The sequence below is a fragment of the Cnephaeus nilssonii genome (assembly GCF_951640355.1).
Source record: "Cnephaeus nilssonii genome assembly, chromosome: 12".
NCBI classification, from domain to species: domain Eukaryota; kingdom Metazoa; phylum Chordata; class Mammalia; order Chiroptera; family Vespertilionidae; genus Cnephaeus; species Cnephaeus nilssonii.
In genome coordinates this window covers 70,440,270-70,463,616 of record NC_137083.1, presented here as the reverse complement: position 1 = coordinate 70,463,616, position 23,347 = coordinate 70,440,270, and positions in this window count along the sequence as shown.

The window sequence follows — 23,347 nt, the reverse complement described above, 5'->3', positions numbered from 1 at the left end:
CATTGTTAACTCATTCATTGTTTAGAAACATGTTATTTAGTCTCCATATTTTTGTGTTTTTTCCCAGGGTTTTTTTGGTGTGTGTGATTGATTTCTACTTCCATATTATTGTATTCAGAGAGGATGCCTGATATGATTTCAGTATTCTTAAATTTATTGAGACATTTTGTGTCCTAACATGTGTCTATCCTAGAAAATGTTTCATGTGTACTTTAAAAAATGGTATATTCTGCTGTGTTGTAGATATCAATTAAATTTATTTAATCTTATGTGTCTTTTAAAGCTGTTGTTTCCTTGTTGATTTTCTGTCCTGAAAAATCTATCCATTGATATCAATGGTGGTAAAATCTCCTAGTATGATTGTATTACTTTCAATCTCTCCCTTCCTGTCCATCAAGATTTGCTTTAAATAATTTGGGTGGTTCTAGCAGATCTCCTATAAGGGGAAAGTGCCAGTCAGGTTTATGGAAAAGTGGGGGGAATGGCCCCTGTCCCAAAGACAGACAACTCAGTCATTGACACTCCCTGAGTCTGCCCAGACCTCTAAATCTTGGCCAAGGCAGCTGACTCTCAGCAGGTCACAAGCTCCACAGGGTGGGGTGAGAGGGAGCCCAGAGGGGGCAATTGCTTTCCTCTAGGCCAGTGGTCAGCAAACTGCAGCTCATGAGCCACATGCGGCTCTTTGGCCCCTTGAGTGTGGCTCTTCCACAAAATACCTCGTGTGGGCGCACACGTACAGTGCGATTGAAACTTCGTGGCCTATGCGCAGAAGTCGGTTTTCGTCCTGGGCGAGTCTATTTTGAAGAAGTGGCGTTAGAACACTCAAGGGGCCAAAGAGCCACATGTGGCTCGTGAGCCACGATTTGCCGACCACTGCTCTAGGCTGATGTCTCTTGGAGGCAAGTAAAGCTGATGTTTTTTAAAACAAAACTATTGGGAAAGAATTCACTTGAGTATGCAATACTTATGTTGCTAATAGAACTTTGGCCGTCATAATGTAAAGAAACAAATATATGTATACATAAATGATAGTTTTTCTCCACAAGTTTTATTCTAATTTTAATAGAGTCTTGAGATGTTATTAATTTCTGAGCAGGTTTAGAAATTCAATAATAAAAAGAAACGCTTTTTAAAAAATATATATTTTTATTGATTTCAGAGAGGAAGGGAGAGGGAGAGGGAGATAGAAATAGCAATGATGAGAAAGAAGCATCAATGGGCTGCATCCTGCATGCCCCCTACTGGGATCAAGCCCACAGCCCAGGCATGTGCCCTGACCAGGAATTGAACCATCACCCCCTGGTTCATAGGTCAATACGCAACTATTGAGCCATACCGGCTGGGCAAGGGATACTCTTATTGCATCATTTTTGTGTTTTTCATTTCGGGGCCTTTGTTATGGTGTTCACATACTGATTAAAGACCTTAGCTTTTTTTCATTTTTCTTCTAATCTTTTAAGTCATAACTTGAATGATCAAATGGAGATAGTGAATATAAATATTTAATGTGCAGAGTTTTATATAACCATTTGTATTTATCTAGCTCTTTAAGTTTCCAATTCACTTTTATATTGTTAGTCATTCACCCAACATCTGTGTACATATAAATGTATGAGCTTTGTTTCTTTAGAGGAGGCAGAACCAGCATTGAGATAACGGATTGCAGCATTTGGACTTTTTTTTTCTCCTTTGTCTTGAAATATTATAGAAGACAGATGTAATATATTTTGCTTATTTGAAAGAATCACCTAATCCCTGTGCTGGATTTAGGTTATGTCAACTGAAAGTGGGGAGAATTAAATAATATTTAGATTAATGGGGTATTTATTAAGGGTTTCATTACTTGGGGGAGAAGTGTAACAGTTTAACATATCCTTAGCACTTTTATGTGTTAGGCTACAAACATGAAATTTAGTAACACAGTCTTCTATTGTTGGTCCAATTTGCTCTCATCTCACCCTTTTAGCCAACCAACTTCAAATCATTCCCCACACTCTAACACACAGCTACTGAGATTTCTCTTAATGCAAATCTTTTATTTACTCCCTGTTAGAAATCTTTTAAAGGCTCTTGGTAGTCCATAAGAAGGAGGTCAAGTATCCCAACAACACCCTTGACTAGGGTCCCCATCCTCACTCAGCTCACCAGCCACTTCATGGTTCATGGAATGAGGAGTGAGGAATGAGGAATGAGACACCTCTGGAACTATTTCATACCTCCACACTCTTACTCTCTGTTCCTACTTCCTGAAAATCTTCTTCCCAGAAAAGCTTTCCTGTGAGGGGAAGTGCCCTCGCTCTAGACTTGCACAGGCTGTTAGTCCTGGCCTCCGACTGGGTTTGAATGTATCATCTGCCCTTTACTATGTGAGTAACTGGAACCTCCCCAGGACTCCCATTCCTCATCAGTAAAATGCAGACAGAGCCAGACTCCCGAGTTCCTTACAGTCAGAGCAGTGGGAGCTGAAGCAGGTCAAGATTAAAGGCAGCCAGTGAGAGCTTCGTCATAGCCCTGAGTGCGGACACGGCCCTGGCGGCCCCCCTAGGACTAGCACCCAGCAGAGCTTTTCTACTGTCAACCTGTGGTTCCAAAAGGAGACACTGCTTCTCACCTATGCTCCAGCGCACCTGGGTGGGCAGAGAGCCCTCTGGTTGACTTCACATCCGCACTAAAAACACAATACCCAGTGGCCTTAACACTCCTTGAAGACAAGTCACACCTGCCCTAGCCGGTTTGGCTCAATTGTTACAGAAAACCGGAGAAGAACCAAGCAATGCTTAGAGAGATGGAGTTACATTTATTACGCGTGGGTCCAGAGGAAAATGTCTCTCAAATTCTGGGCCCCAACATGGAGGAATTTTCCCTATTTATATGTTTTTACCTTCTTTGTCTCCCAAATATGGGGTGCTTCCAGCCCCCTTTGCAAGTTCTTAAAGAGTAAGGTGACCAGATTTTAACATTGGTAAAGCGGGACACCATTGACGGGGGGGGGGGTTCTTGATTAAAAATTTGGTCTATATGGAGCAACAAAAATTTTCATAGAACGCAAAAATAGTATTGTAATATATTTTTTTAAATTTCAACATAAGTACAATTTACAAATATAATAAATAAAAAATTATGTATAGTATTATTTTATTTTTTGGCATATTTCTCATTTGAGTGAATTTTTTTTAGTAGATTGCTGTCGTGTCACTTTCAAGGCCGGCGCTAGACTTTTTGCCGCCACTATAAAATATAAATAATACGAGTACTGTCTGCTAAATTCAAGAAAATTTATGTATTTATGAAATAAATAAATAAATTACTTACCTAAATTATCTGAATAGCTGATTTGTAATGACATCACTTGTTTAACTAGCTTACTAGCACGCAGTACGATGTGTATCGTCTGAGAGACAGTTACAAAATGTTTTCGTCGTTGCCAATCCCAAAAAATGCCATTGTTCATTAAGTCCAAACAATGGTGGTCGAATTCTAACAACTGATCAACAATGCGAACTTTGATAAGCAGTTCTTGATAATCAGTTCTCAACAATTATTTGTTCTTATTAAAGTTTAACATTATAAAATTAACAAAAATAATATAAAACTCATATCCTGGCTAAATAGCCACATGGCCGCCGAAAACCGTATATTCCTTTCCTGTTCTCCCGCCATTCCCTAGCTTGTTGTGCATTCTTTCCAAAAATCGGGACTGTTTTAAAATGCTGTGGGACGCGGGACAAATTGTTAAAAATCGGGACTGTCCCGCCAAAAGCGGGACGTCTGGTCACCTTATTAAAGAGCCCCTATGTGCGGGCGCCTTGAGATCTCAACCAAAGGCCTGGCCTGGTGCCAGCACTGATAACTTCGTCCGGGGAAGGTTTAATGGCCTCTCTGAAGTGGGAGTAGTCTTATTTTCCTTATTATTTAAGCAAGCAAGCATTTACAGAAGCCAAATGGCAGGGGTAAAATTTCAAACAGCAGTTTTTATATAAGATGGATGCTTCACAATGGATAGAGCATCGTCGGCCTGTGGACTGTGGACTGAAGGGTCCAGGTTCGATTCCTGGTCAGGGCACATGCCTGGGTTGTGGGCTCGATCCCCAGTGTGGGGTGGGCAGGAGGCAGCAGACCAATGATTCTCTCTCATCATTGATGCTTCCATTTCTTTCTCCCTTCTCTCTGAAATCAATAAGTCACACCTGAACTTTAAAACCAACAATGAAACCTGGTTCCTAGTCTTTTTACTAAGTAAGCAAAGACTCTCTGTCCTTCCCAGTGAAGACAGCACCTGGTGCAGGCAGATTGGCCAGAACTGGCCCTTCTCGGGGGGGAAAATGCAGGAGCCACCCTGCCACCCTCAGGGGCTGGCAGACCAGACAGTATTTTGTTGTCCACACGTGGGATTAAAATATTTTGAGGTGTGCTTTCTTTCTTTACAAAATAATGGGCTCTTTGACATTTCAGATCACTCCATTTCTACCCTGGAAACTTTGGAACCAACATAATTTTGTTTGTTTTCAGCCAATGGGTGAGTTACTTTGATTAAAGTCCAGGAGGAGCTATGTGATGACAGCTGCCCATTTTCCTGTTAGAGCAGCTGCCTGAGTTTACTCCTCCACGTCAGTGTATAGGACGGACAGAAGGATGGACGCCATCCGGCTGCACGGATGAACTGCTGGACTGCCGGCTGCACTTCACTGTTTCTCTTTCTTGCTACTCTTGTTTGTTTCTTTGTGTTGCCTTCGTCCCTGGCGTCATTATCCATTCTAAGTTAAACAAGTCTTCCAAGTATTGTGTGTTTACGACATAACTATTCCTACTTAATTTGGAAAATAATTCAATCTTTTATCGCACACCCTTTCAAACAAATGCCACCGATCTCTTGGTGGCATGTTCGCTATTTTAGGTGCTGTCACCAGCTCCTCATTGTCCGACCAGCTGTCTACACTGCTCTGTGCCCCACTCCTGTAAGGGCAGCTGCTGGGGCGGAGCGGAAACTGCGTGTTAATGAACAAGGGTCTTTGAAGCGAGCTCCCTGAGATTAAGCATTGGAAACATCTAGGTTGTTTTTTGGTTTGTGATAGGAAATTCCCCTCAACCTTTTTGAACTGAATTCACTACTAAGGCTGACTTCTCTCCCACAAAACATAAAAGCAAGAGCAAAGGAAACAACCGTGAGAGAATGAGAAATAGGAGCCCCCCGCCCCCCCCCCCCCCCGCGCCCTGCCCAGCTCCCCCAAGCTCCTCCGGAAGAAAACCACTGGCCTTTCCCCAGTGTTCTGGGGCTCAGGGCTGAGCAGCCGTGCACGTAGAAAGAGAAACAAGGCGTTGGCCTTCTTGTGAATTTTAAATGTCATCATCATTACGTTATTTATTTAAATGTCGTTATTTTGGTATTTATTATTTTTAAAGAGAGGAAAACAACCGTATCTTCCTGGTAGAATGAAATGGCTCCGAATGGTATATTTAGGCAATTTTAAAACATTTCTTATTTACCTAAAGACCAAATATGATAAATCTAAGTATTGTGTGTCAATCCAAAGCATAAAGTTGTCACAATGTTACTGCAGGTGATGCATATTAAAAATTATGAAATTAAACTTGAAGTATGAACACATGGGGACAGTTGCTCCCTTAGAGAGATTTTATCCATACTGAATAGTCTCAATAAATGGCACAATTTTAGAGTACATTTATATGTGTCCCCCCTGAGTGTGTGTGTGTGTGTGTGTGTGTGTGTGTGTGTAAACCAAAGCAGGACATCCAGTTCAAGCTCAATACTTTAAAGTCAAGAGGAGCATCCTGCAAAGAACTCTGTGGAATTGCAGAAGTTAGACGTTTACAGCCGACTCTGTGATATTGAAACTCAGCAGGGATTAGATCAGGAACTTTGGAATTAGGTTGCCAAGGGCTCTGTTATCGGCACCTCTCAACGACACCAGAGAGGTATTACTGAACAATACAGCCCCTGAGCCAGTGGGAGAGAGCTGTCCCCAACCTCCACCCTTGTCTTCTCATCTAAATGAGTTTATATGAGACTTGGACTGCGTTGTGAAAAGCCAATTTATTAAAGCAATTAAAGCATGCACCTTTATTGAAAAAGCAAAAACAAAGCAAGCAAACCTACATATCTGGCTTATGAAGCACAGACGGGCTGTCAACTATTCTTAAGAGCAAGTTGGGGCGGGGGTCTGAGGTGTTATATACCCTCCTGTCTATAGGCTTCAGAATTCCTCTGCTGACCATTGGTACAGATTCATTCTCAGGTCCCTTTATTTTATTTTATTTTTATTTTTATTTTTATTTTATTTTATTTTATTTTATTTTATTTTATTTTATTTTATTTTATTTTATTTTATTTATTTATTTTATTTTATTATTTTATTTTATTTTATTTTATTTTATTTTATTTTATTATTTTATTTTATTTTATTTTATTATTTTCTTTTCTTTTCTTACTTTGTTGTGGCCTCCCCAGAATTCATGAAAAGCACCTGGCAACTTTAACTCCCAAGCCTTGAGACTGCTGGCTTCTCTGCCTAGGGAGTAAAACGGCCCTTTTTTTCCTTTCCCCTTTCCCTCTCCCTCTCTGCATTCTCTCATTAAGGAGGTTTTCTTTAACCGTTTGCTCTGTGTCCTTGGCTGGGGAAGGTAATTGCTTGTTAGTTACAAGCTGGCTACAAATTGCCCACATTGCTTGGCCTTGTTTTAACACTGCTGCCTCAGTTTCCCTATTCCTCCTGCTCTGGAACCCTGTCACAGCTCCATGCTCTCTTTCTTGCTATTTACTAAGAGTGTCATGTTGGGCAAGTTACCTCAGTCTTTTTATCAGTTTAGCTGCCATATAGAAGGTTGTAAGTAATGTTTCAGAAGCCGCTGCTCTATTGAGTCCCCGAAATTGGGTCCTAGATTTCAGAGTTCTAGGAAAGACCTTATTTTAACCAATCCTATCTCATTTACATGGATTGATTGAAAGACTTGAGAGGGGGACTTACTGAATGCTATGGAGAGAAAAGGACTTGCACTAATCTTTTGTTCCAACACAGTTTCTCACCAAAATTAAAAGCAGGATGAATAGCCTCATAATCTTCTGTTCGGATGATAGGAGTGGCTGGTATATTACTGACCCTTCTTGGGATTTGACTCTACGGGGCTGGCTCCCTCTCTAAAGCCGAACACTAGAACACTGAATGGCTTGGCTGGCATGATCTTAGGATTTCATCTAAATAGAAAGGCTGTGCCAATAGCTATAGTTTCAATTCCTGAACAGGCTCTTCCATGATCCCTTACCCCTTGGTTTGTTTATGTAATAGAAGGTCTATCTCTCTCAAAGTTATGCTAGAAGTGGACTTCCATTGAAAACTTTTTCCTCAAAGAAGAAGGAGTCTATTATTGGATCAAATTTTAAATCTTATTTATGCAGAATAAACTTAGTGATATTTTAAATTTATAAATTTTTAAAAATGTGTTTTTATTGATTTTTAGAGAGAGAAACATTGATCAAACATCAATTTCTCCCTACTGGGAATCGGGCCCCACAACCTGGGTATGTGCCCTGACAGGGGAATTGACCCAGCGCCTCTAGGTGCATGGGATGAGAGCTGAACTAACAGCCACGCCAGCCAGGGGTAAATTGGTACGTTTTTTGTGACTAGGTTTTGTGGACCAGTATACACTGAGTGGCCAGATTATTATGATCTCTGAATGCACAATTATCTGGCCACTCAGTGTGTGTGTGTGTGTGTGTGTGTGTGTGTGTGTGTGTATTAGAGGCCTGGTGCATGAATTCGTGCATGGGTGGGGTCTGGCCAGCCTGGCCAGGGGGAGGGGACATGGGTGGTTGGCTGGCCTGGCTGCTGTTCGAACTCCTGGTTGAGGGGACAATTTGCATATTAGCCTTTTATTATATAGGATATACACTAAGTGGCCAGATTATTATGCATTCAGAGATCATAATAATCTGGCCACTCAGTATAGATTAATCTTTAATTTCCTCACCTCATTTAGTAGCAAAATATAACATCTAAACTTAATTATATTAAGTATAACTCTCACTTTCTTTTTTTCTAAGGAAAGAGGTCACAATATTATTTTTGAAATTCCCCATACAGATTGTGACAAAGCCTATCAAATGTGTGCCATGTAGCAGTTCAGTCAATGTCATTTCCACTTTCCTCTCGGGGAGTATTTTTCATTAGTGAATTGTTCTCAATTTCAAGGTCTAAGGGAAAAGGCCATGTTCTTCGAGAATAAATCACATTATAGTCAATCATCAAAATAATTTGTTGAAACAGCTAAAAATTTATATTACTTTAACTTTATAAACATATGTTAAAGCACTATATTTGTATCTTCTTAATAATAGTGGAGTTAAAGATGGTTTATATACTATATGACCTTACTACAGAAACAAATGGGATCTATTTATTAGTCAATTATAATTTAAAAAATCCTCACTAATCTCTTTGGAAAATAAAATTTAATCCTGAATTCTAAATGAAAATCTGAATAAAGTGTATTCATTAATATTTTTTATTTGAAACCACATAAAATCTATGCATCCTTCTTATTACACATATAGAATATTGAGAAGAGAGGTGAAACTTACCACTATATTCACATACTTTCACTTGTGATTAATAATAAAACTTTAATATATAAAATATTCAGGTAGTAAAGTAAAATAGACTTGAATATAGAAATAATTCAATTTCATTGACATTAGTAATATGTTTTAAAGTAATATTAAAGATAAACCTGTTATGTTTGAGCCAAATATAAAATGTCATATAAGTTACTGTATTTTTATTATATATATTTGACATTACAACATTATACTAGAAGTTCTAGTTCTCATTTTCCTTCTATTCCGAGTCTGAATATTTCCTTTTATATTTTTCATTACTTCTGTGTAAGAAACTCCCAGATTATTTACTCTTAGCAGAAATAACTCAGGAAGAAAAATGTCATGAAACAAATGCATGATGACCTCAGGCTGAAACCTGTCTGGCCTTACTGTCTTGTGAGGCAAGACAAATTCAAGGCATCTTAACTAGATTTATAGATTTCTGTTGATTCACTGTAAGGATGTTTTAGAATGTCTCAGAGTGTGGTGGTGTGGTGATAACCAGAGGAAGAAGTTATGGCCTGTCACAGTTTATACTTTCAGTAAACTCCAATTACACCTGCAGTGTGTATATCATGAGTGAATATTTCAATACTTGATAGTAGTTTGAAGTGTGCAGGTATATTTACTGCTTCTCTAATATTTAGATTGATTAATCAATTCTCTTTTAGTTTCGAGAACCCTTGAAATACCATATCAAGAAGCCCTGGTGTTTATACCCCACATTTGTGGTGGGTACAAAGAAGACATTGTTGGACACTTAAAGGGCTATGGTCTCCCTGGGAAATGTGCTGGATTATTTTGGTGGCTAGAAACAGAGAGTCACTCATCTTGCCTGTAATAGTAAGACTGTAGTTACATTGCACATGAGAATGAAGACAAGTGTAGTCTAATGGGAATCCAGGGCTAAACCAGAGATCTAGGAAAATTCACTTAAGCTCTAGCCCTTATTCATCAGGAGACCCTCCATCTCACAAAGGTAACTGAAATATATACTCTTCCATGTTTCTACTTCTACTGTAATCATTTGCTTCACTTTCTATTATGAACATCTATTATCTATCTCAGTTTTGACTTACTTTTCACATAAACATAATCATATTTTAACTCTTGATCCTGACATTTCATGACCTCCTCTCACGTGCATGTTTTCAGCTCCTGCTACCATCTCTTTGTTCCTTCTACAGCTCATGTTCTTAAGAGAAGAATTTGCATAAATTACCTAATTACTGTCATGGAAATTTGGTGGGAACTTTAGTGCTGGCCAACCTACAGATTTGCTTTCCTTTGTTCATTGCTATTCCCTGTTTCATTTCCTAAATTGTACAATCCGTTAGTACAGAATGTGGCCCCTTAGAGGAATGAACTACTTGAAGCTGCTTCTGCATCCTGCCTTAAATTTTTATATACATGGAAAATTTTCTTGGAAAAGGACTGTGGGAGTGGAAGGCATTATGGTTATACTGTCCGGTATAGGAGGAAATGCATAATGCTGAGAAAGTTACCTTTGTGTTTGCTAGTTAAGTTAGGTGGCAAAAATTAAAACTTTAACAAATGAAGCTGAATCAATGATTGTAAGGGTCCAAAACATCATTGAAGATAATAAAATAAAGAGACCAAAGGCTTAGAATAATAAAGTTTATAAATGAAAAGGATCTTAATAATTATCATGGCAAACAACCCAATATATGCAAACTGAGGTTATAGATTAAGGTAGATGTTAGAATGTAGATCTACGTCCTACTCCACGTCCATTGCTTTTTTCATTCTATCCCACATTTTGCTTGTGGAAACTTATGAAAAAAAAGTATTTGTAACGTAGCTATTTTCAAAGGAAACTTGATGCCTTGCTTCGTATTTTAAAGTCCTTCATGTTAAATATCTGTTTCTGGATGACTGTTGATGGTAAGCCCAAAAATAAAAAAGAGGTTAAAAATCCCTAAAATCTATTATTTGATAAATAACAACCACAAATCACTATATTTATAGTTAAAATTCATCCTTGAAAACACATGTTTTTAATTAAATCAGAAATAACGTTATTAGCTTTGGTCCAAGATGGCTGATTAATTGTTCATTTTAAATAATTTTTTCCTAAGAAATAAAAATGATAAAAGATATTTAAGAAGACATACAGCCTACAAGAAATGTACATGGGAGCAATCAGTAGATAATAAATTAAATACATTTTTGAAATGAAAAAGTGGCTTGAAGACTGTTAACAGATCAAATAGTGCCAAGAAAGCCACAGCCTAAGCTATGTTTAAGTGTATGTTGCTTAAAAGGGAGCTGATTTTCCTGACAGAACCTCAGAGAAGGTCTGAATTCTGGAAAGGTGCTGCTGACACTGTGGAGGTGCAAAGCATGGAGATTAAAGTCTATGAAGAACAGTCATTAACCCAACGCTACCTCTAGTAAATGGGAACAGACCCACTCCATTCTGTCTATGGATCATTCCATCAGTATGAAGTATGGTCTGGCCCTGAAGAGGAGGCTTAGTTGGTCGACTGGTACAACAAAACACTGATTTCTGGGCAGAGTCCATAACTAGATTGCAGGTTGATCCCTGATCAGGGTGCATATGAGAGGTAACTGATGTGTGTTTCCCTTTCACATCAATGTTTCTCTCTCTCTCTCTCTCTCTCTCTCTCTCTCTCTCTCTCTCTCTCAAAATCAATAAACATATCTTCAGGTGAGGATAAAAACATAAAAAGGAAAGTATGGTCTGGTGCCTCACGTGATCATGCTGAAGTGGGGCCTGCCATTTGCAAGCCCCTTCTCCACAGGTAGAGCTTGCAATAAACATTTTTTCTTTCTTTATTCTTAAATGTGCACAATCAGACATTTAAATACAAGTGAATGAATATGAGTGAGCCTAAAACGAATGAGGGGGAATATCAGAACTAGAGAACAAGTCACAGGATAAATGAAATCTGCAAACCTATTGCGCTTTTTATTTCTATGAATCTTGGGAGGCAATCACATCAAAGAAGTCTAAGAAGTCTCCCTCATGGTGAGAAACTAGATGGGGAGGAGTGGAAGGAACATTGAATGCCATTAGAACACTTTCCTCTATCTCTTATTTGGAACAGGAACCTTCATCTGTGGGAATAAGGGAAACAAACACTTCTGCTCTTAGAACACTAGTGAAAACAGATTGCAGCTGGAGAAAAATCTATCCCTAGTTGAGGGGCAGGGAAATACTCGAATTACTAAGAGGACCAACACAAAAAGTTAAAGGATATAATATCTGATAAGATAAAAAAAAATCAGTTGGGCAAAATTTAAGGAGAAACAAGATATTTGCATAGTATCCAAGCATTTCTACTAAGTATTATTTATCAAGGGGGAAAAATAACTATAAAGAAAAAACATGGTGGACATGACCTTAACTAACTGACCAAATTTAACATCATCAGTAATAATGTACATGTACAACACATACTCCCTGAAATTGTGCCTTGAGGTCAAATCACCTCTCTGGTATTCATCTCAAAAACCATAATTTTATTCTAATTTTAAAGATATGTCAGACAAACAAAATTGAGAAAATTTCTACAAAATGCAAGATAATTACTCTTAAAAGGTGTCAAATGCATAAATACAACAAAAATCTCAGGATCTATTATTACAGATTAGAAATGAACTATGACAAAGACTATGCAGGATCCAAAACCAGAAAAAGAACATAGGGAAAACTGATGAAACCAAATAAAGTCTTCATTTTAGTATATAGTACTGTATCAATGTTAATTTATTTATATTGATCATTGCACAATGTTAACATAGGAGACTCCAGCTAAAGGACATAGGGGAAGTCTGTACTATTTTTACAACTCTTCTATAAATCTAAAGTGTCTCAATCTAAAATATTTCAAAATTAAAAGCAAGTTGCATATATAATTTTGTCAATGATACCTCAAAAGAGTGTCAAATATGTGAGAATTTAAAAACTCTGTTTAAAACATTAAGGGTATGTTTTTTTCTTTTCTTTCTTTTATATTTTTACTAGAGGCCTAGTGCACGAAATTTGTGCACTGGTAGGGTCCCTAGTGGCTGCTGGCTACCAGCTGGGTACTCCCTCCCTTCCCCCAGCTGCTTGCCACCACCGCTGGCCAGGGCCTCCCTCCCTTCCCCTGGCCAGCCCGCCCCCTGGTGGAACTCCTGGAAGAACTCAGGTCGAGGGGATAATTTGCATACTATGCTTTTATTATATAGGCTGTATAACTATTATACATACATATACATACACACATATAAATTGGAGAACATTCAGCAGGAATTACCAACTGAGGTCCAGCTGAGGAGGAGACTTATGTCAAGGAAGGACAAAAACACTGGAGGCTGTAGGAAGGGTGAGGCCCTGAGAGGAGCCGACCCAGCTCTCAGGGGCAGCCAGCCAGCAGGCTAAGAGATGAGGGAGCACTGGGCTGTGGGAGGGTCTGTTCCCTCAGAAGACAGAGGCCCAGAGCCCAGGCTGGGCTCCACAGCCCGGAACACCAGAGCTGAGACCTGCAGCCCACATAACATCCGGCTGTGAAAGGCGGCAGGGCTGCTGGCTGCTGTGGCGTCCGGAGCCAATTGGAGAAAAAGTCACAGTTTCCTTGTTGTTGTTGTTTTTCTCCTCTAAACCCAGAGCACAGGAGTTTGCATTTGCAACTACTCAACCCAGGCTTTGGTGCAGGGAGGGAGGCGTGGACTTGAGGTGCCTGAGGAGAGGCTGGGGTGGAAGCAGGGCAGGAGGACATGGAAATCCAGTAGCTGGTGTCTTGCATTTGGTCGTTCATACATGTCCAAACCTAAATGGTCATTTTCCCTGAGAGGAGCTAGCCGCTCCCAGTAGGCTCAGGGCAGGTGATACAGCCCGCCCCACCCTCAGGAACCCTGCACATCACACCCTGCATTTTGAGATTTTCAGAGGAAACCAAAGCAGAGGCCAAGCTCAAGGTTTGAACAGTCTCAAGGAGCCCTCAGTGACTGGATTGGAGGAGGTGCCATCTACCGCACTATCCTGGGAACCAGACTGATAAAAACTCCAGATACCCAGCCAACCCCATTGGTCTCCATATAAGGATCTCTGTCCAGCTGAGGGCAGAGTAATACCTTGGGCCACTTGCAGAGGAGTAACCCTGGGACAAGAAAACACACCCACCACTTTCCCCGAAAGCTAAACAGCACGTCCCCCACCTAAAGCCCTGTTAGAAACAGACTATTGAGTGATGAAGTGTGACAGCTGGCTAGCAGGCAAAGGCGGACACAGGCGGAGCCCGGGGAACCAGGGGAAGTTTGCTGACACAGCCCTGGGCCCTGTGCTGCTAACAAACCTATGTTAGAAGGCAGATTGGCTCCTCCTACTTGCAGCCAAGGCCTGTGGAGACAGACACAAGTGGTGAATGGTAGATGGCTTGGAGCTTCAAGTGGGATGTTGAAAGCCAAAAGACAGTGGCTGACGGTAGTTAGCACCTCAGTACCTAACAGGAAGCCCAGAATTGGCAGACAGGTCAGAAGAGTGGGCTTGGAAGTGAGTGCCATGTTTGTGGTTACATCTCCTAGGGCAAAGGGAATGAAGGAGAAAGTAAAGAAATGGGGACTACATGAAAATAAAAAGATTCTGCACAGCAAAAGAAACCATAAGCAAAATGAAAAAGGAGCCCACTACATGGGAGAACATATTTGACAATTATACATCTGATAAAGGGTTAATCTCCAAAACCTATAGGGAACTCATACAACTTAACAAAAGAAGACAAATAATCCGATTAAAGAATGGGCAAAGGACCTAAATAGATACTTCTCCAAAGTGGACATACAGAAGGCCAAGAGTCATATGAACTGATGCTCAAAGTCATTAATCATCAGAGAGATGCAAATTAAAACGACAATGACATATCACCTCACAACTGTCAAAATGGCTATCATTAAAAAAATCAACAAATGACAAGTGCTGGCGAAGATGTGGAGAAAAGGGAACCCTAGTCCACTGCTGGTGGGAATGCAGACTGGTGCAGCCACTGTGGAGAACAGTATGGAGTTCCTCAAAAAATTAAAAATGGAACTGCCATTTAACTCAGTGATCCCACTTCTAAAAATATATCCTAAGAAACCCAAAACACCACTCAGAAAGAATATATGCACCTCTATGCTCCTAGTAGCACAATTTACAATAAGTAAGATTTAGAAACAGCCTAAGTGCTCATCAGCAGATGAGTGGATTAAAAAACTATGGTACATCAGTTTGCACAATGGCTGCACCAGTCTGCCTACAATGGACTACTACAGCAGCTTTAAAGAAAAAAAAAAAAAAAAGAACTCCTACCATTTGCAACAACATAGATAGACCTGGAGAGCATTATGCTAAATGAAATAAGCCAATCCAAGAAAGATAAGTGTCACTTGATCTTACTCATATGTGGAATCTAATGAACAACATTAACTGATGAACAAAAATAGATCCAGAGACATAGAAGCATCAAACAGACTGTCAAATTGCAGAGGAAAGGCAGGGGAGAGGGGCGTGGGAAGAGATCAACCAGTGAACTCATATGCGTATATGCATAACCCATGGACACACCAATAGGATGGTGAGTGAAGGCCTGGGATGGGGGCCAGGGGTCGGCTTTAAGAGGTCAATGGGAGAAAAGGGTATATATGTAATACTTTCAACAATAAATATTTTTAAAGAAATAAAAAGAATAAAAAAATTGCATTTCTTCATTCTTGTTCTGAATAAATGCGATTTTGCTTGCAATGTGCCTGGTTAGAACAGTGCTTCCAATTCCATCCAGGTTGCTGCAAATGATGAGAATTCCAGAATATTATACTAAGTGAAATAAGCCAGTCAATGAAAGAAAAATACCACATGATCTCACTCATTTATGGATAATAAAGAACATTATAAACTGATGAACAAAAAGATAGATACAGAGACAGTAAAGCAACAAACAGACTTTCAAATTACAGGGGGAAAGTTAGGGGGGGGGAGATAAGAAATCAAACGAAGGACTTGTATGCATGCATATAAGCATAAACAATGGACGCAAAACTCTGGGGGGTGAGGGCATGTGTGGGTGTGGGATGGGGGGGTAATGGTAAGATATGTACACATATAATACCTCAATAAAAAATTAAAAAAAAAAAGAACAGTGCTTCCCACATAGCTGGCACTCCATGAATACTAGTCATTTTAATTTTTTCTTTTCTCCTTTTTCTCTGCTGCCAAAAGTACTCAGCAGCATGTGGTGTGAGGGCAATTAATAACTAGTCTAAGGGGAAATATTGACAATTTAATCCCCCCAAATGTGTTCAAAATGAATCACTGAGATTAAACAGGTTGCTGACAGAAAACAAAATCATTTACCTTTGTCACAGACTATGCTGGTTAACTATACTAGCATATTAAAATACTTTGCAAAATCCTTGTTATAACATGGATTATAATTTCTGATTCAATCATCTGGCAAAACCTGTGGACAGGAGGGTAATAATATTGCCTTGTACTTGAAAACCAAAGCAGGATTTCTGTATTTTTTGAGGAAGTCTCTCAGTAAATTCAGTTCCCCCGTCTGCCATTGATCCAGAATAAACTGCTAACTAGCACTAAATAGGTAAACTATTTTCTGAAAACTGCAATGATTATGTTGAAGCAAAATTTGGTAGTGTGGTTTTTCCTCCAAGAGATTTTTGTCAGAATGTGCTTTTGATACTCACTTCAATGAAAACTAAAATGCTGTGGCAGTGCTGCTAAGGTGCTGTCAATGCAAATAGGTAGTAAATAACATTACAATGTATGACCAAGGAGATAACATGATATCAAGGATATGCTCTGCATGACTATATCATACATTCAATGGAAAGTGCATATTTATGCAGACCTTCTTAAGATGTCACGATTGAGACATACACATATTATATTACTGAGAGAAAACGAATCAAGTCAGAGCAAACTTTGTTAAAGATTATGTCAATTCTACTGAATAAAGGTAATTTCAAGTGATGGCAGCCAAGGTGCCGTCATATTATAAGGCGCTATCATGTCTCCTGTGACAATTCCAGGTCCCCCCACCTCTGTTGACAATGCCTGATGTCCTTGGACCTGAGTGGTTTTGTAGGAGTAATTCACAGGTTCTTCCGCCATGATTTGCTGATAGGACTAGAGAACTTCTAATTTCAAGAGGTGGGTGAGGGAGTTAAGATGTTTTAATTCCAAGGCATGGGCTCTGCTTTGACTTCCTGCCTCCCAGCCCACTCTCCTGCTTTAGTCCTGGAAGAATGGAATTGAGATCTTGGAACTACTGAGGCTTCTCTAGGTGGAGAAGAGTGGTACCTGTGTACATTTTGCTGATGTCTAGATTCTTCTATTATAGGGTTAAGATTTTAAAGTGTCATTGCTACTAGGAATGCTTCAAAACTTGTCCACATTTATTGAAATGGTTTTCCAAGTTTGGTCAATGGATGGTCTGCATTTGAATTTCCTGGGGTGTTTTTGGAAAAATTAAATTTCTTCCTGGATTCTCTCTCTGCCATCCTGAGTCAGAAGATCTGGGGATTAAATTTGTTTTCTCCCTGTAAGTGTGTTCTGAAAAGGCCTAGCGACCAAAAAAAGCATACATTCATTCTGGGCTAAGAAAGACCTAGCCATTCATCATCCTGATTCCAGGTCTGGCACTTATTATTTTCGCTGCCTGGTTTTCAGAGTACTGTCTCGCTGTCTTGAGAAGTGTCTGCTACGCAGTATTTTTCAAAGATTTTTTGGAAAGACCATTAAATAGATAAAGATCTTTGTTTACCCTTTTCACCAGCTCATTTATTCTCTTGCCCAGATAGACTGAGAGGCAGCACCCCTCACAGCTTCCATACCTTTTTTATTTTGTTCTTATAAGTAAGGTGGCCATATAATTTAGTGTCACAATTGGGGCATTCCTGAGAGAGAAAGGAAGTGCTGTTAATTATGCTAGGCTCTAGGAGAAAATCAAGACTCTCCCAGACAAACACAGACATATGGTCATCTTAACTCTATTTGATTAAAACAGTAATACCAAGTAAAGTTTACCAATCAATTCTAAGTTAACAATCACAGGCTCTTAGTCAAATTTTCTGACAGACAATTATAACATCATGTCTCTTAGTCTGAGGCCAATTATAATTCTCCTGGTGTCCTCTATTTCTTCCTCAATCTTTCCCAAAGCTCCCACTCCCTTAAGCCTGTTGTTTTCCTCATAAGGGCCTTGGCCGGAAGCATCAGCAGAACCTGGGAACTTGTTAGAAATGAACATTTTTGGTCTCACCACTGATTCACTGATTCAGAAACTTGGGGATGTGTCCCGTAATCAGTATTCTAACAAGCCCTTCAAGTGATTCTGATGCACACTAAAGTTTGAGAATTTCTGATGTGAGCTAGGACTGTTAAAATTCTTTTCTTTCTTTCAATTCTTCCTCCAACTCCTAATTCTTTCTTTATCCCTTCTGCGTGACTGAACTTGTGCTGTTAGTAATTCTGTTCTTCTTCTACTCCAATTGGTGAAGTTGAAAGTGTGGGAGGACTAGGGGTCTGATTTTTAAACCACATCTATTTTTATGAGTTTATCAGATAATTTTTGAGCATTAAATATGTGCTTGGCATTGAGGCTATGGATACAAATCAGATTCTGTTCTCTTAGAGCTGTGACTTGAGCTAGAGAGACAGAAATGAAAACTATCAATTATAAGGAGGTAAGTGCTGTGGAACTGGGTATCGTGGGACCAAGGTTTCTTTACAGGGAAATCTCATAGAATTCTCAGAGGTCACCTGCATCTCTCTGGAACAGGGAGCCAGAGAGCATTCGGACCTCCAGGCTTCCTGTCCATGTTCCTTCATGAGGCTCCTGGTCTTTCATCTCTATTTATTTCTGGGAGTCTGTTCCTTCCTCCTGCCTCACTACCTTATTCTGTAATGCATCCTTCACTTGCACAAGGTCCTTCATTATCACCTTTCACAACATCTGCGGCTTCTCTTTATGATTCTCAACTGACATTTTTGATGAACAGAAAGAAAGAAAGAACGGGTCTAATCCACTCCATATTTTTTGTTTTGTTTAGAATAATCCTCAAGTCATCAGTCACTGGCCAACTTATGATTAGTTTCCACTTGAACCATGGTTTTTAACCTGAATGGGGAAGTTGGATATGGCAAACAACTTACATTGTAGAAATTAGTTTCAAGGTAATTTGAATGTAAATCTTCTTCTTTATGTTTATGAAAAATATTTTTGTTTTGTTATCCTAATATCATCTAATAATATTGTTCTTATATTTAACTGGTTATCATAATTGCATATTTCATGCAAAATTTCTTTTGCTTTTAAAAAACACTTTGTCTAAAGTAAATATATATATATATATATATATATATATATATATATATATATATATATATTTAAGTTTTATTAAAAGAGAAGTTGCCAAACTTAGATCTGTTTGGATTTTTAATAGATTTTGCTAATATCTATAATAATAAAAGCGTAATATGCCAATTAGACCAGACGTCCTTCTGGACGTTCTTCTGAATGACCTTCCAGTCGAAGCTGGAGCTGAGAGGGAAGCCTGGGTCCCGGTGCCACAGGGAAGCCGGTGATGGCAGCCGGGAGAAGGAAGGCCTATTCTTGCACGAATTTCGTGCATCAGACATCTAGTTATTAATAACACATAATTCATATCCAATATTTCTGGATATTGAAAATTCAAAATTAATTTTGTTTTATGTGAAAAATCACAATTTGCTCCTTGAAGGTCTATTATTTCAATGAACTCTCACAGTTCATCTTGTACTGTGTCTAAATTAATTTCAATTTTTTTTACCAGCATTTAGTTGACATTCCTATCATACATACAAAAGTAAGTTGTAAGATCAAATTCAATATATATTTACTAAAGACTTTTCATTTTGGAGCAGATTCACAAAATCCTATATGTTATTTATGGTTTGCTCTGATGAAGGTCAGAGCTGTAGCTACCAATAAGACCATTTTATGTAGTAACAAATTCAAACCATGGGCTGCTATGTATAGCACAAAGAATGCCTCTAGATTGAAGGTAAAATTCTCGATTTTATACCTTTCCCTTTACCAATAAAACTAAGTCATTAACAAAATGGCTAAAATTAAAAAGACTCACAATACTAATTGTTGACAGGAATGTGGAACAATTGAAAGGCTCATCTGCATTCAGTACCTGTCCAGTCTGAAAAAAAGTCATACATATTACTTTAGACTTACATTTATACAACTGAAATAGTAATATAAATTGTTTAACATGCAAACATTCTCCAGATGCCATGTGCGAGTGGTGGGTATGTTGCCCTAATTTCTGACTATCTCTGCAAACTCAATTTGGAACAAAATGAGAAGCAAGGAAATGGGCACTTGGTATTACTTGGAAGTAATAGTATGCATGAACACAATTTCGTCCTGTTTTCTGTGAGAAAGGGAGGATTTGACAAGGTAATAATTGGTCTTTCCTCTTCCCTAAGTGTTTCTACTACTCCAATCTTCCCCACTATTCAATTAGTTTTGACACCTGTGTCAGCAAGAGCACAATCTTTAAACTTTTATGGATTTGTTTTGTCTTTGCTTTAAACATACATCAAATGATATGGAGAAGAATTTTCTTGGGTTTTGGACAGTGTTTGTTATGAAGGTAGAATCATTGGTTTCTCAAAGCAGCTTGAACCCTGGAGCCTGAGTGACTGAAATGATAGATAATCATTGTCCAAGTTCATTCTAGAATAAGAACAGTTTATGCTAAATATTTTAGATAGCAGCTAATATACTGTTATGAAAAATCCCATGGCAATATTCAAACTTTGTTTATATATAAGTCTTACTGTACATTATTTAGATAGTGAATGTTACTTTAAACAAAATATTCTTCTATTATTGAGTAGTTAGAAAACAAAACCAAAAAACCAGATGAAATATAAAAAGCACCTAGAATTTAGCTTTCTACATATTTGTTACTCAATATCCTTTAGTCTAAATCTGAAGCAGAACTTTTTTGCATGGTAATACTTATATTTTGGGCTTATTTTGAATCTGTTTATTGATCTTCATTGTTGAGACAAACAGGTGATGCTATAGCTCAAGGAATAAAAGGGCAAAACAAAAACAAGTAAATATCTACGGTTATAGCATCCATAAATGTAGCATTTTTAGCCCTTTTTAAACTTACACTGAGTGGCCAGATTATTATGATCTCTGAACACATAATAATCTGGCCATTCAGTGTATATCCTATATAATAAAAGGCTAATATGCAAATTGTCCCCTTGACCAGGAGTTCGCCCAGCAGGCAGGCTGGCCAACCGCCCATGTCCCCTCCCCCTGGCCAGGCTGGCCGGACCCCACCCATGCATGAATTCATGCACCGGGCCTCTAATATATATATATATCCTGAGTGGCCAGATTATTATGCATTCTGAGATCATAATAATATGGCCACTCAGTGTATAACCTATGGGATAATTTTCCAAATTGTTTGCAAAATTAGTTTTCTCAATTGTATGCTGATATTAATCTATGAGGAAACATGCCAAAGATAAGAGACCAGATTGATGTTGGAAATATTTTCCATCAAAGTTATCAAACATTTATTTGGCATAATATTAGTCTGATTTTTTTACTCTTGGTGGAGAGGTCATACTAAACCTTGAAAAACAGTCTTTTTATGCATATATGAGAGCAGTAAGAATTAGCCAGAGCTGCATTAGTGTGCTGGCAAGTCCCCAGGAGAGTGATGGTGGGCCTCATGTACTGCTGGTTTCCTAAGGGATAAAAGCTGCCTGGAGTTAGTTTTTAGAAAGCAGATAAAAGAAATGCCATGCTGTGCCTCCACTTTCAAATCTGATGAGCTGTGGGATGACTACTATTTTCTTATAGAATCAAAAGTTTTAAATTCATAGTCTGAGAGAATTTTTCTGTTCAAATAAATACTTCAAATACTTAGAAATCAAAGTGCAACGAATATTTCCAGTTGGCTTTTAAAATGACCTTACAAAAATGATTGTAATCAAAGCTATTTAAAAATTTCTTCTCTCGATTTTCTCATTTGCAAAGTGTGTATTAGAATAACAGTGCCTTCTTTGCAGTATTTCTATGAGAATCAAATAAAGTAGAGTTGTTCCAGGGCATAGGAGGAAGTAGAAGAGGGCAAAGGGGGATAAATGGTGGTGGAAAGAGACTATGCTTTGAGCAATGGGTGCATGATGCGGTATGTATATGATGTTTTGTTGAGTTGTACATTTGAAACCTGTATGATTTGTTAACCAATGTCACCCCAATAAATAAATTATAAAACTTCATTTAGAAATTAGCAATTGATTGTGTAGTACTTTGCAATTCTTAAAGTCTCTTCATTAATACTGAGTGTAATGTAATCACATTTGTAGAGCTGAAATTATGCCTGGGAAAGAGGGATAGTCTGGAACCAGAGAAATGGTCCTCAATGATTGTCAGGGTTAAATACTGAGTTCTATTCATCCTCTCAGGAGGGTCCTTCAGTGATCTTAGAACCTCATCCAAGTTTCTCTCTCTCTCCACACACACACACACACACACACACACACACACACACGTGTGATAAATATGTACATGCTCATATATGCATAGATATATACTGTATATCACAAATATACATATATTGAACATCTATATAATGCACATGTGTATAATGCACACATATATAGGTTACATATATATATATATAGTAACATATGCAACTTAGTACAATCTGAGGATTTATAACATTTTTGTTGAAGAGGAAATCAACAATTTTAACTTGATTCTAATAATAGTTTGTTTTAATAAATAGTAAAAAATAGCTTACTTATTGTATGTTCCAGCAGAACCATATTATATACACTTTTACTCCAAGTTATATATAGGAGTCATTCTAAGCATTAAAGTTGGAAAAAAATTGATGTGAAAATTAGCTCAAGAAACCTTCTAAAAACCATCATACAGGTCATTTGTGTCTATTTTATAGTTTAGTTCAGCTGAATTAAAAAAGAAACAAAAAAAAAACCTGACTGATGTTCAATTTAGTTCTTCATCTCCTTAACCCTTGGTACCCTGAGTACTTTTCCCCTTCGTGCTTATGTGAGAACAGGAAGTTCATCTTCTTCATACCCCATCACCTTGCACTCTCATACACCTCTCCCACCCCGGTTCTGCCCCAAGGGCGTTCCCTCCATGACTGATAAGGCTGTTTGTTATTCTGAGCCCAAGCCTCCCACATATCTCAGCTTGTGAAGATCCCCAGTTTTCCTAGACCCCCAGCAACCTCAACTCTTTAAGGTGAGTAATATAATTTACTGTATACTTTGAGCCTTTTTCTCTACTTGAACAATTTTTAAATCTTATAATGATATATATTTTAAATGGAAACACAGCATTATTATAATAGGGACTGCTTCTCTGTCCAGTGACTTGTACCCAACACAAGAGTAACAAGCCTATTCATTATAACATCTCTGAACAGGTCTTTCAGGCCCAGGTGGGGCTTCTTGATTTAACCATTAATCCCTGGGGGGAAATTATAGTTTCATAGCTAAAAACACAGCATTCAGGAACATTTTGGTGCTTAAGGTTAATATTTCTTTTAAGAGAAAAATAAGGGCAAGCTCAAAAGTGATTATTTGGTTAATTTGAAAACGAGGTGTGTAGAAATGTATGAAGAAAACCCAAATGAGAACAGAGGCTGTTT